This window comes from Carlito syrichta, unplaced genomic scaffold (assembly GCF_000164805.1).
Source record: "Carlito syrichta isolate Samal-C Ts95f unplaced genomic scaffold, Tarsius_syrichta-2.0.1 Scaffold308004, whole genome shotgun sequence".
Taxonomy (NCBI): Eukaryota; Metazoa; Chordata; class Mammalia; order Primates; family Tarsiidae; genus Carlito; species Carlito syrichta.
This window is the reverse complement of record NW_007252100.1, coordinates 1,167,148-1,183,850: the sequence shown is the minus strand read 5'-3', so window position 1 is coordinate 1,183,850 and position 16,703 is coordinate 1,167,148.

The following is a 16,703-nucleotide window of genomic DNA, read 5'->3' as shown; positions in this document are numbered from 1 at the left end:
GGTGGCACGTGGCCAGGCTGTCTGCCGAGGCACCCTTCTTTGGCTTGCTGGTGAAGCCTCTGTATGGCGTCTCAGACGCAAGCTGGTCTCAATGTGGGTTGTGTAGTTGTGGATGCATCATTAGGAAGTGACCTCACCATCTTGTGTCTTCCCCAGTACAGATAGATGCACTCTGTCCCCAGGCAGTCGTTCATCCAGGTAGACTATTGGCAGTGGATCGCCAAAATCCCTAATGCCTTTCTGCTGTTAAATATATTCCTGATACTGCGGACACGCAGTTACATTTCCCAGGAGGAATGTGGTTTCCGGAATTGATACCATATGACCCGGGAGGGAAATTCAGATTGGTTTCGGAGCAGTCTGAGTGATTGTTTCTAATCTTTCTGTATCATCCTGTCCTTGATGAGTTTTCAACATCAGTGATGTGTCTGTTTCATTGCTGTTTTCAGTAACATAAGACATGTCTTTTCAAGTGGTTCAGTTTTCCCTCAGTCAGTTCTGTAGGGAAAAAAAAACATTGTGACTTTCAGAGAAAACATGGAGTTAAAGACAAGAGCACAGGCTTCATGTTTTGCTGTGGTCTGTAATCTTGATTGTTTTGGCATCATGACTGACGTGTCACTCTTCAGCTCCAGGAGTGTGTCCATTGCTATATAAACATACCCCGCATTCCAAATCCCAGAGGAGCTTGCTATCCAGTCCACCTTGTTTTGGAAAGTCTTCTTGCACAGTAGGTTTTTTTTGTTTTGTTTTTTTGAAGCCAGAATCTTTACTCTGTCTCCCAGACTGGAGTGCAGTGTGGCACAATCGCAGCTCACTGCAGCCTTGACCTGCAGCCTTGACCTCCTTGGCTCAGGCAGTTCTCCCAAGTAGGTAGGGTGACAGGTGCATGCCACCACAACTGGCTAATTTTTTTTTTTTGCCTTTTTTTAACCTCTTGTAGAGAAGAGGTCTTGCTATGTTGCCCAGGCTGGTCTCAAACTCTCATAGTAGTATTTTAATGACATCACTGAGATGGGAATTCCTCTTCAATTGATTGTATTTGATCTTCTTTATAAAACTGTGAAAACAGACATACAAACCTAAAATCTAGAAGAGACGTCTGACACCTTCCAAAGTGGAGGTCGTGGCCGTACCGGTCGTGGTCAGCGCTGACTGCCTGCTGTCAGATCAGCAGCAGACCTCTCCACATCAGACAGCAGAAAGCAAACAAGTCACTGGGGTGGCCATTTGTCTTCAGCTTTTGAACTCTCTTTTCAAGCTGTGCCACACTTAAATTATAACCTATTTATTTCCCACGTGTACCGCTCTCTCCTCTTCAAAGAGCCTATTTAGCACATATTGGCAATTCAGGAAAATGATGATTGCAATATTGGTTGCCCCAGTTTAAAGCTGTCATTTTAACAGGGATGAACTGTAGCAATATGCTTTGTGTTGTTCTTTAAGATAACAGTAATTCGTTCGCCAGCTTTACAATGGTATCCTAATTTTGTAATAATTGCAGGTGACTTTTCAGTGTCACCAGTCAACTCTCTAGCAGCTTTCAAGGACAATGTGAAATCATGAAAAGTTTTAACAGGCACAAAGGTAAACAAAGTCTAAAGGAAGCTCCTAAAAGGCTGATGCTGTTGAGTTGATGAGAGCTATTGGTGCAATGGGCATCCTCTTTGTCATCTGTTTCTGTGACCACACCTGTTTCCTCACCTAGCGCTGCGTAATGTAGTGTTAGGGCTTGCTTTACCACAAAAAGTCTTCAACCTCAAGTCCCATAGTCCAAACTGAGTTATTACATCAAAAGCTTGTGATTCATCCTGCATCGCCCCTAGATCTTCAGGTCACCGCTTGGCCCCGATTGAAGCATGATGTTGCTGGCGTCTTGGGTTTTGTGAGTGCTTGAAATGTTTTCTTCTTCTGTGTCTTTTCCATGGCTTGGATGACAGGCAAAGAGATCAGGGACTGTGAGAGTAAGAGACGGTATTACAGGCTTGTGTTGGTGGTGGTGGTCGTGTGTGTTTGTTTTGCTCTATGCAGTCCTTGTAGTTAAGTGAGATGGGCAGGGTTTTGAAGAATCTTCTGTTAGCTTGTCCCCCCTGCTGTAAAGTAGACACAGGGGACCCTGCATGTGGCCGTGAGCCGTGAACCTGTGGCTCCAGAGAGTCACTTGACTGTAAGAGACCTCAAATACCATCTTAGCCTTAAACTGAAAGAAGGGCTGAGGCAGCTTCTTTTGGACCAAACCCTAACTTAGGGCTTTGGGTCTTCACATCTTATGGGGCATTGAGCTGAGGAGAAAGTAATGTAGGTAAGGGCTCCTTGGAAAAATATTGTATTCTTTCTCCTAAAAACTAGGGCATCTGGTTTAAACCAGTCAGCCATTTCCTATTTCCCCCTAAATCTCTCTGCAGTCTTGCTTGTTCTTGCAAACATGGGGGATAGGGAGTATCCATCCCTCTGAGTAGGAGGCAGTCCCAAGACAGTGTTCACAAGCCATATACAAGATAACATTGTAAAGAGAAAAAGATACACTTTATGGGAACACGACCTTGGAGTTTCTTCAAAAGCTACATGGAAAGTTCCTGCCCTGGCACCATGGCCCTGTTGTATCCTAGACTTTGGGTTTGACTCCCATAAATTTTTCCCCTAAAAAGTGGGGTTGAGAGAAAGGAATAATGAGTGGGTAGCTGTTTCCAGGGTAGAGTTGTAGCCAGGAGAACTGCCTCGGCCCAGGAAAACATACCTGTGAAGTCATTTCAAAACAGACCAGACTTTGGACAGAAAGAAAAACAGCGAGACACCTCATTCAAGACTTTGAAGATTAGGTGATGAGGAATTTGAGGGCAGTGACAACGTATTGTTCACTGTTGTGTTCTGAACACAGCGCCTGGCACCTGGCAGGTTCTCAATAAACAGTTGTTAAATGAAAGGAAAGCATGATGGAATGAATTAAATAATAATGAGACCGTGGCAAAGTATCAAATAGCATTAGCCATGCAGGAGAAGCTCATATGTACAAGTCTGTCTTTTGTCTTTCTGGAGAGACTTTGACTTTGCAGAATTATCACCCTTTTGACTTATCACCCTCGTAACCTTTTAACTCAGGTTCTTAAAGGATGTTCTTAAACTAAACATAAGAATCTGCTCCGTTTCTAAGTTATCTTTCCTCCCCAAAAAAGGAAATATGTCTTTCCTTCAGTTTCTTTTTGTAGAATCTTCCCTTGAACTCTGCTGTGGCTCACAGTTCCATAGTCTCAACCCGTGTCCTCAGAAGACATCAACCTTATGTAACAGTTGTCACGCTTGTCAGTTTCTCTGCCCTCCTGTGACCAGTGGCACGTGTTTGACCGTGGAATAGTCAAGGAGGGTTCTGGATTCTAGCAATCCAATGAGAAAACCTGGCATCCTAGAGTGGAGGGGAGAAGGTGGGTTTCATCAGTCCTGGTGCCCCGAGGTTGGTTGTGGCATTGATTTCCTTAAAGCCCATAATCTGGCATGGTCAGGTTTACTGAGATTTGCTCACAGCTTCCAGAAACAAACACAGATTACCTTGACCACGTTATAAGAAAAAAATTTCTATGACCGGGTGAAGTGAGGCATTTCTGAATGTCAGCTAAAGCATCATTTGAAGCCATGATTGGTGCCTCATTTTCCCAAGAAACTGGCAATTTTTCTTTTTTGGTTCAGGTTGACCCACCAAATTTAAGCCCTTCTAGAGGGGTCCTTCCTCTCTCTCTTAAATATAGATAGATAGATATTTAATTTTTAATATTCTCTTCCAGGTTTTTTTTTGACAGGTTATACATATGCTAATAGAAAATAGGCTTATTATTTGAAGCACAGAGCTGCTTGTCACCGAAGCTTCATTAACACCGTTATCACCGCCTGACATTTATCTTATAATTTTCTAGAGCTGACTGTTGTGTCTCCATGGAAACCCAAATTGCAATTGAAACAAGTACGATAATAAAGGCATCCACTGAGATTGACAGCATGCAAAGCCTGGCTTTATTTGTTTATGGTTCCTTCAGCGGGTATAGCTACAGACAGAGAATATGCACTTTGTGCGTTTGGAATTAACTCTCTTGTGTCACGGGTCATTCTGTGACTCTGCCTATATGGCAGGCTTCCCATAACATCCTTGGTTCTGGTGTTGCTAATGAGGACGCTAATTTTTACTAGAATCGTGTCATCTCAAGGCATTATGAATATTGGATGTAAAATGAACCATGATCTCATCTGGATCCAAGAGGAAATCTTTCTGGATGACTTTGACATGGTGAAATGTTGATCAGTCCTTGAACTGGCAGCTTGTGATACCTGAACAGATTTGTCTGTGGGCAGGGAGAGTGACTACAGAATTGGACTATTTTTTTTTCCCTCTTGATATCGAGGAACCTGTGCTCTTTCAAGTTGATGACTTCACATCCATTTGGTTGGTGCCTCAAAGCGAAGAATCATGAAACTGGAGTGGGTCCAGAGTGAATTAATCTGAAATTAATTTGATTCTGAAAGACTCCATCTGGCTGTGTTTGGGAAAGGCAGTTAGACAGATATATAAACACATGATCATCTGTATTCATTGTGCCAGATGTACTGTCAAAAAAATGAAGAAATGGCTTCAAAAAAATCAGCTATGGGGAATTTTGATATAATGATATTCGGCTTCTCAGAATACCAGCCATGATAATTTAGCACATAATCCTATTTTTATTCTTATTTGTTTAGGGGGTTAGAGCTGGTGGTGTGTGTTTTAAGAAATCAGCAAATTAAATGTCAAAGCCTATTTTAATTGGTGATTTAAGATGCTAACAGGAAGTTATGACATGCTGAGAAAAGAGAAGAGGAGGAGGAGGAGAGAGAGAGAGAGGACATATAGATTTCCAAATCAAAATGTGGTATTTGGTATTGATTTCATCTTAAGATGTAATTTAGAGATTTAAAAACTAACAAAGTAGAATGCCATTTGGACTTTGCCTTTCGGTATGTGGTTTTCTAGCATGACACACTAGCATATTTGTATCTTGGGAAACAGGCAGGATAAGGTGACCCGCTTAGAACTCTGGAATCTTCTTTCAGTAGTCATCCAAACTTGGCAAAGTTTTCTGTCACTTTTGCAAATGTCTCGAAGCAGACTATCAGGGAGGCAAATGTTTGGGACCGCTGTCTAGGAATTTACCGCAATCACAGTAGAGCATCTGATCACCTTTTCTTATGTCTGGGCAGAAAAATTCTAGAAAATTCATGCTTGTCCCTTTAATGGTATCAGAGACATCCATTTTGGACCTTTTATTTCTAATTTTTAAACCTCAATAAATTATCTTTTGTGATGTCTTGAAGAGAAGGAATTAAAGTTTACTTCTGGATCAGTGAAATGTTATTGGCTTGGAGGGGTGGCAAAAAGCGTCCCGAAAGGGAACAAATCCTCCCTCCCATGTTCTCCACCCATTGCCCTCATTTCTCTAGACAGAGCAACAAAAACAAAGATCACAGGTAGGGAAAATAGAGCAGAATACTTAGTACACGTTAACCCAAACAGAGCTGAAGAGTTTAGGCAGAATCCGTCGCCACACTTAATGACAGCAAATGAGATGGCACACAAATCCTGACATTTGATACACCGCTGTGTTAAAACGAGAGCACAACATCTCTGCCCATCCCCAAGGAATGAGTCAGTCGGATTAGCTAAGTTCGCTGTAGAAAGGTGCTGGTTCTCTTTGTTGTCTCATTTTGAAGGAATTCTTCTTACAATGAAGTGTATATTTCTCGGCCTCCTTAAGCAGAATTTATTGAGCATAATGTGACCCTTTAGATGAGACAGGATCGTCATTATACGAATTAATTATTCTGCTGTGCTACCGTCCTTGGGAACTTCTGGAGAATGTGTGTCAGCCCCTGATACGAGGGGGCTTTCCAGCGCCAGGCTATCTCAGGCCCTCATGTCTGTCCCTGCTACATGGGCCTACCTCCATCCTGCACATCCTCCCTCGGGTATCCAAGTGTCCTACTTCTCTCCTGTGGGATTGAAATGCAGGCGATCGAGGCTGTGAAAAGCCAATGTGAGAACTCTTTGAGGAATGGATTGCCGAGCTTCGGAAGGGCCCAGGGGCCTCAACCTTAGGGCAGGAACTTTGTGACAGAGGATTCTGGCTGCTGTGAAATCACTTTTTTTTTAAGCCCTGTTGCTGGCCTTTCTTGAACATGGGAGTTGGCAGGCCTTGTCAGAAAAAAGACATGCACTTGAACCTAATGAATTGTCAGTCTGCAGCAGCACATGCCTGTCTCCACTAACGGATTCTGCTTTCTCATCTAAAGCACCGTCATTAATATGACGTAATTAGTTCCCATTTACTGTCAACTTTTGATTTTCCAGATCAGTGGAAGGAAACAGTGGCATTAGTGATCTCCAGTGCATTCGTAGCCAACCCCACGCTGCTGGCTGCTTTCTTGGGCTGCCTTTCACTTCCGTTGTATTCCTTGATTACACATCGTTTATGGCCAAGAATGGCAGGCCAAAAGCAGGTTGAGGAGAGGCCAGCCCTGGGATGAAATTTTGCCACTGATAGATAATAAAATGAATAACGAAGGGACAGGCAGTCAAGCTTTAATGGAAAGGTCGATGGAGTTCTGTAGACCAGCCCTAAGGTTGGTGAACGGGCTTGCAATAATTTAGGCAGGAGATGGTTGCCAGAATTAAGACAGGGACAGTGCGGGGACAAGCGGGCCCAGCGGATATTTAGAGAAAGCTAGGCCTGGCTCAGTAGCTTATGGGTAATCAATAGGGGTATTGACTCTCAGATTTAACAGGGCAGCACAAGATGGGGCAGGATGGTTCTTTATGATAGTGGTGGTGGATCTCATGACATGTGATTTAATTTGACAACTTTTAAGACCTCTTGCTGAATCAAATCTCTTCATTTAGAAAATTCGTCACAAGGGCCGGGCTCGGTGGCTCAGCCTGTCATTCCAGCACTTTGGGAGACCGAGGCGAATGGATTACCTGAGCCCGTGGATTTGAGATCAGCCTGGGCAACTTGGTGAGACCTCGTCTCTACAATTAAAACAAAAAATTAGCTGGGCATGGCAGCGCGTGCCTGTAGTTCCAGCTCCTTGGAAGACTGAGGAGGAAGGATTGCTGGAGCCCAGCAAGTTGATGCTGGGGTGGCTGTGAGCATGCTTCCATACTCCAGCCTGGGTGACGGAGTGAGACTCGAACTCAAAAAAAAAAAGAAGAAGAAGAAAATCCATCATGAGGACATGCTGAAATTGTGCTTACCTTCCAGATAAGATCTCCTCTGATCATCCATTTAACATCACAACCCTGCACCCAGCACTGCCTCCCTCTCCTCCCGGCTTGATTTTTCTCCACTGAAATGATCTCTTCTAATCTGTTCTAAGGTTTACTTATTTTATACTTATTTTATGCTCCCCTCTACAATACGGATGCTTTCTCTTGCATCAAGAAAGGCTGTTTTGCCCGTATGTTACTAATTGCTGCGTCCTCAGCACCTTGAGTGATACCTCGATTGTCAGAGTCACTTCATAAATGTGTCGTGAATGAACGATTGAATAAGACATCGCTGTCATCAAGAATTTCACAGTTTCTCCATGTCCCTGGCCGGGGGTTCAATGAATCATTGTTTCTGTAGGCTCTGCGGTCAGAGGAGGGAAGAGGTCGGAGCGGGCAGTCAGCCTGCATTATGTGCATGTTCTGTGCGAGACCCTGTGCTGATCTCAGACTGGAGGACAGGGAGGGAGCCGCAGCCAGTGAGAAAAACAGCCAAGTTGAGCGTAAAACCTAATTGGAGGAAAAGGAGATGGGAAGAGATTGATTTTAGATGTGCTGGATTTGAGGTGGTGCTAGAATGTTCTGTCAGGTCAGAGTTGAATGGTCAAGATGAGGGAGGTTCTTTTCTTTCCTTTCCTTTCTTTGAGTCAGAGTCTTGCTTTCTTGCCCAGGCTGAAGTACAGAAGAACAATCAACGCTCACCACAGCCTCCAACTCCTGGGTTTAAGCTATCCTCCTGTATCAGTCTTCCAAGTAGCTGGGGCTGCAGGCATATGCCACCATGCCTGGCTAATTTTTTTCTTTTCTTTTCTTTCTTTCTTTTTTTTTTTTGAGAGACAAAGTCTCACTTTGTTCCTCAGGCTGATCTCAAACTCCTGGGCTAGTGCAATCCAGGAAAGTTATTTTCAGATACTTGAGAGCGGATGACCTCGCCACAGAGTTGGCACCACGTGCGAGAGTGAGAGGTGGATAGAAGAGCCTTGACAAGTTCACAGGGAGGTGGCATTTCAGGTGTAGGGAGGGGGGCTAGGCTGTGTCCCCTGCGCATAACTGGTGTCCCTGCCAGGGCTCTGTGCTGGCGCCTCCTCTGCGTCTCTCATGCACATCTGCTGGAAGGGAAGAGGTGCCCCTGGGGCCACGTTCCCTGAAGTCCCGGTTCATTTTGCTTGTTTCTGCTGCATTGCCAGCTAAGTGAAATGGCACAGCTTCTCATCCTTTGGCTTTGATTTCCCCCCACCCCAGATTCCATTGAAACATTGACCTCAGGGCTGCAGCGTGGTTTAGAAGGCTGAATGCCAGTCCCCTGGGCCAAATGCATCACTTGTTTGTGGCCTGCCGTGGCCCTTACTTCTTGCTCCACGAGAGGCCTTCTCGCGTTGGCTTTTGGTTTATATCGTTGTCTGTCTGTCTCTTCGGCTTGGCTGTGAGCAGCGTAAGGGCGTAAACAGCGTATTTCTCAGTATTTCTCATGTTTCCCCTTCAAGCCCAGCACTGTGCCTGACCTAAAGCAAGGCTTCAATAACCGTGGGAGAAGAAGAAGAAAAGGAAAGGCCTTTGTGGGAGAGTAAACCTCCGTGGTGCTTGACATTTTCTGCAAAGGGAGTATTGCCTACCTTCACTACCACCAGTGTCTCTGCAGGGGGTGAAGGGTGATGTGGATCCACCCTGGAGGCTTTCTCTTGCATCCCCAAGTCCAGGCCAGATATCTTCGCCAGCAGGGAAGACAGGAGTTGTTTTTCCTGGAGAAGCCCAGCCGCTAAAGTCCTGGCTGCAGGGAACGGGCATCGCCCGGGCCTGTGCTTGTCCTTCTGGACTCCCCTTTCATCATTTGCTGCTGGACTGTGAACAGGGGGCACCTTCGGGTTTGGGACGTGCAGGCCCCTGTTGTGTTTCCCCCTACATTTATCTCCATTTTATGATTCGCTTTTCAGTTAACTGATGGGCAAACCAGGCTCCTCTCAGTCATTCAAAGGAGCCATCTCCAACTACGTGTTCACGCAGAAGGGGGAATTTGGCAGCACTGAACCCTTGGCATGTAAGTTGGACAGAGAGGATACCCTAGGTATGCCGCGGAAGGGGTGTCTCCCAGAGGCGCTTCCTGTCTGCAAACTGGGTGTCACACTGACCTCAGCCCCCGGGGAGAGGCGCGTCCGTGTGTGCCCCCAAAGAACTCTGAAAGCAGAAAGCCCTCAGGACATCATCTTTGTGGTAGTGGTGGCTTCCCTGTTGCTGGTTCTAAAAAGTTCATCTAAACACCTGCCTCTTCCTGTGCAGACACCTCCCACATGGTACAGAGTCTGCTGAGCTATTCCTGATAAATCACTGAAGGAAATGAGTTTCCCGGGCCAGGGCTATCTACCGCCAGTGCCTTGCTGTCTTTCCCAGCAAGGGTTATTGTGTGTGCAGCCGTCAGGTACCCCCTAGATAGCGCCAAATTTACTTCTTGGTGGGGGTTTTCCGACTTTCTGCTTTTTTTATTGGCAGTCAAATTGAGATAAGGTAATAAGGCTTCCCTCTTATGTGGTGAGCCCAAATGCCTCTGTTTGGTGGCCTTTGCTGCAGGAGCAATTCCCTGCAAGTCATGGTTGCGTTTCACCCTGGCACACAAATGTACAGCTTTTAGACCTCTGACCAAATGCAATTCAGCATTCACTCCAGGCAGCCAGCAAAATGCCTGTCACAGATGTGTTCTTTCCTAGTCTGTGAACGAAAATGATGTCTCATGCACTCTTATTTTTGAGTCCAGGTCTCTCAGTCACCCAGGCTGGAGTGCAGTGGTGCGACCCCGGCTCATTGCAGTCTTGAACTCCTGGTTGAAGGGATCTACCATCCCCAGCCTCCCGAGTAGCTGGGACTACAGGCACGGGCCACCACACCCAGCAATTTTTTTTTTTTTAATTTTTCTGTGGAGACGAGGTCTCACTATGTTGCCCAGGCTGGTCTTGGAACTCCTGGGCTTAAGTGATCCTCTGCCCTCTGCCTTTCAGAGTTGAGGGATTACAACCATGAGCAACCTCGCCCAACCTGTGTACGTTCTTAAGAAAGTGTTTTTCTTAAAAATTTGCCAAAGCACAAGAATGAGAATATTATGTGTATGTGTACATATAGGAAATTTGAACCTTTTCCTCAGAGGATTTCAGACTAATCTATTTACAGTTTGGCCATTTGGAGAAGGGCTTTGCTGCTTTTAGATACTTAGGGTATTACTTGCGCTAGTTAATCTTCCCTGAGGATTCACTAGCTGATATGCGGCCATCTCACCTTAGAGATTTGGGGCCTTGTTCCTTTTTTTTTTGAGTTGGAGTCTTACTCTGTCACCCAGACTGGAGTGCAGTGCCGCTCCCAGCCACCGCAGCCTCGACCTGCTGGGCTCCGGCGATCCTTCCGCCTCAGCCTTTCAAGTAGCTGGAACTACAGGTGCACGCTATTATGCCCAGCTAATTTTTTGATTTATTGTAGAGATGAGATCTCACCAAGTTGCCCAGGCAGGTCTCGAACCCGCAAGCTCAGGCAATTCATTCACTTAGGCCTCCCAAAGCACGGGATTACAGGCTGAACCATCGAGCCTGGCCCTCGTTCCTTAATTGGCATGGCAGTGACTCAAAAGGCTTTGCGACACATGATAAGTGGTAACAGCACCTTTCAGGTAAATAGGGGAGCGCCATTATTTTCACATCTTATTGGGAGTGTCTCTGATACCAAAGCGCTGAGTTAAGTTTACCAAAGGTATTCAGCCACCTGGGTTGCTAAAGACGCAGCCAGGCTATGACATGGCTGAGACATAGCTGTGTTATACCCGTGACCAACTCCACCCTGTTGAAAGGCCGTTACGGAGGATGGCACTTCCTTAGGATAACCGGGAGGCAGTGCATCTTAAATGGGAGAGAGTTGCTGTTCCCCGGGCTCCTGGTTGGGTGGTACCTGGCTCCTCTTCCTAAATCCAGAGGCTGTGATAGGTTGAGAGCAGTGAGCCTCACATGGGTGGAGCTGGGCCTGGGTCTCTGGCATGCTCTCCAGAGGGCAATGCGGGGCCGAGCTGGTGCTTGGACCCCAGGAGCCATACTGCTGGTCTGTTGAGAAGAGAATTCTCGTCTTCAGCAATAAGCAACACCAAAATGGACAACGCAGAAGATTGTTAATATTAATGAATTGCATGCCCGTCCTGTTGCCCGCCAGAGGCACTGGGCCTGATGCCAGGTTCTTTCTGCCTTTGCCTTATGCAGCTCGGTCTTGGACAGTTTCCTGTGATAACCAAACAAAGCCTGTTTCTTCGTGTGCTATTACTTAAGTACAAATGATATTAAAAACCGATTCCCAAGCCCTTTGAAAGAGAGGCCTGTTAGCTCCAGAAACGATGTGATTGCAGTCAGGTGAGTAGCAAGAGCATTGGCCCAAAGAGAGAGAGAGACGGGACTCTCTCCTGAGCAACTGGCCACTTGCCGGCCCACCTGGGCCTGCGGGCTGCTTTGCACGGTGCGATGATACCTTGTCAGCTCTCCGGCCTGCAGCCTGACTCACCTGTGAGCCTGGGGGACTGAACTAGACACAGAGGAGGAATCACACCAAGGTTTCAGGCAGCTAGTTCTAGTGTCTGAATTATCTTTTCCATATACCAGTCTCTGGGTCCAAACCATAGCCACAGAATGGTAGAAGTTAAGAGCCAGATGAGAGCTGTTCTCTTGCGTTGTTTTACAAGTGGGGAAACTGAGGCACAGGGCAGTTACATGATGAACCTCAGATGCCACAGTTAAATTGATGCTGAGCCCAGACAAGAACTCGGGGCCCTTGGTCCACTGTCTTCCACCTGTCCTGGGGGGCACTGATGGTATTTTCCTGGCCTGTGGACTCCTGCTTTTCCATAACAAACTTCCTCTGCAATAATATGTCTAGGTGAATCTCAACTCTAGTCAGTGAAAAACAAACACACGAAGGACACCTGCAACTACAGCTATTTAGATGAATTAAATAAAATTAAAAACTCTGTTTTCTTGCTTTGCGTGAGTCCCATTTCAAGTTCTCCATGGCCGCGTGCAACCAGGGGCCACCATGTTGGATTGTGCTGACATAGACCATTCCATCATGGCACAGAGTTGGATAGTACTGACGTAAGTTATGCCAAGGAACAGAGAAAAGTAAGAACAATAAAAAGTATTGGAGTAACACGATGATAATAACTACCAGGGAAATTAGCTATCTTTAGACACCATTTTTCTAAGACAAGACATCTTTTTGTGTCATTTTTGGTGTCGTATCTATTCCAAAAGAGACACTTTGTGTCTTTCCACATTCATACCATTATTTACAGCCACTTGGCATTTCTCATCGCCATTTTGTAAGTTTGTCGTTCTTTTTATACAGATAAAATATATATATATAACATAGGACGTTATCCAAGGAACTGGATGATAGAATAGAAATCTCAGTTCTTTTGTTTCTATTCTCCAGAAGGATTTCCTGCAGATCACTGGGCCTTATAGAAGCTTATTGTCCTGAAATTAAGAACAGTAGTAGTCTGTTAAATCAATTATTCTAATTTTTTGTTAACCATTGACTGCTTAGAGGAACCTCAGAAGATTTTACACATACTCTGTTGATCCAGTTCTTTCTCCTCTAAAATAGAGTAGGGAAGTAGGTCAGCGCCTGGGCTAAAAACAAAAAGTAAGCACTCTCATTGTTTTCCCAAACGTCATTCCGTTTTCATCCTGACTCTGAGACCGACACCGCCGGTGCCCGCTGGCACAGTGTTGACTTGCGGGCTTACTCCATGTGACATCTGTCCTAGAAGAGCCTCCTAGCTGGCTCCTCGCCAAGGACACAAGCAGAATTGGCACTCAGGGTCTCGTCGTGGTTTGCAGGTGAGGTGCCAGCAGAGATATATGTGTCCGTGTCCAGGGCCTGTGTGTGGTCACCGCATCCATGGCAATCGTCACCCTAGGGAAACCCAACATGTAGGGTGGAAAGCAGTGACAGTTGGCTTCTGAGTCTTACTGTAGCCACATTCTGCCAGCACCTTTTCTTAAGGGGTGACATTGGAAAAGTCACTTTACCTCTGTGACTCTCCATTGTTTCATCTCCAAAGTAGAAATCATGATCCCGACGGGAGCTGTTGAGGTATCGTGTGTCAAGTACTTGGCAGAGATTTCTGGCAAAGAGTCGGCCCTCAATAAATATATTTGGATTTAATTCTTAGTTCCTGTGCTGGGTGCTAAGGGTGGTGACAGAGTGGAGAGAAGCAAGCTGATCTGATTATCACGCTCACGGTCAGATTGTCGTAAATACAGGGTCTTCCTGGGGTCTTGCTGAGACTTGGGGTATCTGTTCCCATCATTATTTCTCTATGAAGAGCACATTGGCTCTCTGTGGCCTCAGACAAGTGCCCCCAAAGGGTTTAACTGTCAAACACGTAACTTCTGGCTTTGTGGAAGTGTCAGTACCCACAGCCCTGTGAGGACAAAAAAAAAACCAGTCTCCACTAGAAATGAGAATCAGCCAGGAAGAAAGTTGACTTCAGAGGGGGTGGAGCATGGTGGCTGAGAATGGCCTTACCCAGCTGCTGCAGTACCCTCAGGATGCAGGATGTGGAGTTCAGCAACAGGGGTGTAGTTGATGGGGTGGATACCAACTACATTCGTCAGAATGGGCTGGTGGTGGTGGTGTTTTAAATTGATATGGTAACTGGACATCATGGAAAGGACTCTCATGCCCTTTAGCACCTGACGCAACTCTTTGGAGCAGTTATTTGCAGGATGGCAGGTAGTTAGGCCAGGATATCGATGCAGATGAGAGGTGCTCATCCAAGGCTCTGGAATCGAGAGGAAGGGCGGGCACCCCTACTAGACCATGGAGAAAATGTGCGTTTCAGAGCAGCCTAAAGGAGGTGTAAATTCCAACTTAATAGTTCATAATCTGGCACTCTTAGGAAAGGAACTTATTTCTTAGATGTTGGCCTCTGAAAAGTGTTGTTCTCTCATAGATTATTATATAGATCAAAGCTGTAAGGCACGCAACACAGTACCTGGTGTTTGCTAAAAGATGAATATTATTGTTGTTGCTATTTAGGATGTGAATTGTGTTGGATGGTATGTGCCTGTACTATAAAAATTTTGGATTGGATAGATTTGTGGTGGTCCCTCTTTTCAAGTACGTCACGGATGCAAAGGAGTTAACAGTAGGCATAGCTGACACAGAACACTTACTCCATGTCCTGTCCTGTCCTGAGCATGTGAGTCTAGGAAATGGAGTCTCTTGTTCCCATTTCACAGCTCAAGGGTCTGAGGCCCAGGTAGCACAGCTAAGAAAGGTGGTGCCTGGGGTTCAGAGCCACTGCACCGCCCAGGATGATGAGAGGCCTCCAGGCACCCATGAAGGGTGACAATGGAGAAGAAACACGTACCCTGCACCTGTCAACATACAGCCCAAAGGTGGAAGGCGTGAGCCTTCTCTCAGCTGTCTTTCCTTTGTGCACCTCGGTGAGTTTGTGGGTTTTGAGGAAGTACAAATGGCCTCCCCTTTGGAAGCACATTGGGTAGTGCTTGATCTAGATTCAAAATTTATACACAAGGGCTGGGATCTTGTCACCTCACGCCTTCATCACCTCGACTTGTGCTCTCTGCAGACGAGAGGCAGAGGCCCATGTTTTGAACTTCCGTTTTCTGTTAGCCGAGACCTGTGGCAATATCTTCCTCTTTTCATTCTAGCTGATTGTTAACAGCAGGAACCGCAAGTCCTTCCTGTCCCCAAAATAAGTCTTGCCACACTCTGAGCGGCCGACGGGCTGTGGGCGCTTCTTTCTGTATTGCATGGGGCACTGTCACTCCACCCTGCCACGGTCACAGCTCCACAGGGTTAAAGTGTTTATTGAATTCTCAAAGAGTGATTCTGAAAGAAGGATAGGTGCGTAAGAACAAGATAAACTATCTAGCTTTAATATAAACAGGCATTACGTTACACATAAATTGTCGAGAGAAGATTTTGTACTCAATATTTTATTCAGCAGAACATTCCTTATAACAATAAGGTTGATTAGAGCAAGCTCCGAAAGTGCTTCAAGTTAGACATTCTGATTGTTTATCTCAAGGATAAAAGTACTGGTAAAATAGGGGGCTTGAAGAAGGAGAAATTGATGCCAGGACCTAGCGAGGCGTGGCTGACATCATTTTCCCCTCTGGGTTAAATCTAATGCAGCATTTCTCCTTTCCATTGGTTTTTGGCTTTTCGACCATCAGCGCCTTCTTTTCTTCTTCTCCTCCTCCTCCTCCCCTTCCTCCTCCTCCTCCTCCTCCTCCTCCTCCTTCTTCTTCTTGGCTCTGTGCCAGCTTAGACCCACAGCAGATTTAAGGGGCTCTGATGTTTTTGATTGTTTGTTTTAACCAAATACGGAACTCTATTAAGATCTGTAACTACCTCCTTAGTCGTACCTGAGGCTATGGTAAAATCATCCCTGCCACTTGCCGTTTAATTTTAGTCAGTGTGTCCCCTTTCTGAACCTTCTGCTTTTGGGGGTGGGGATGCTGGGGGCCAGGGCTCTCTGGAGGCAGGGTCAGCCTGTTTTGCACTCGTTCAGGTGCTTTCCGTTTTCACAGCCTGAAAAGCTCGGCCAAGAGCGCAGTACTGCAAATGAGTGCTGTTCCCAGACATGCAGCCTTGTCACTTGGCAGACTAGCTGGGTTCAGGGTCACGTGGGGGGGGGGGAGGCCAAGAGGGTGTGTGGTTTGGCTTCACTGTTTACTCCATCACAAATGGTGGGGGGAGGGCTTAAGTAAAAAATAAGTGTCTTCATCATTATATTCCATGACTTTGACCAGCAGTCAAGCCCTGAGCAGGCGTTCTCTTCCAAACCGGGGTTTTGGAGACAGCATTAAGGAAGACTGATAGGCCGCAGCTTATGGCTGTGCTTCCTGTTATCAGCCCCAGATATTTACTGAAGCTAGGAGAAGAAAACGCAGACTTTCTTTTTCTCTCTCCCAAACGTGTGATTGTTTAGAACTCTAGTGCAACATCTGGAAGTCAGATATACAGAGAGCAATTTATGGAGTGTGAAAGATTTGAAATATTCAGTGTCCTTTAGTGGGAACTCAACTTTCTGGAGCTGCTGCTTTTTTTTTTTTTTAACCGGCACAAAGCAGGCAATTCTGAGATCGCCTTTGCCTCTCTGAATTCAACCCTTTGTGCCTGGGTCCCATAAACAATGTGCTTTTTAAAGGGGCGCCCCCTCCCAGCTTCGGCCCTTTTCTCCGGGGCGTGGGCAGCCAATCAGCTGCTCCGAGCCGCACAGCTCGACCGCTTTCCATCCTGAGAGCCGCGACGTACTCATTTGATGCACACATGGATGCCTCGCGCCCTCGGCGGATTCACCAGCATCTTGCATTAGTCATCGGACGGACGGCCCCGTGTTTCATTTTCCTTCCATGTGACTTTATTA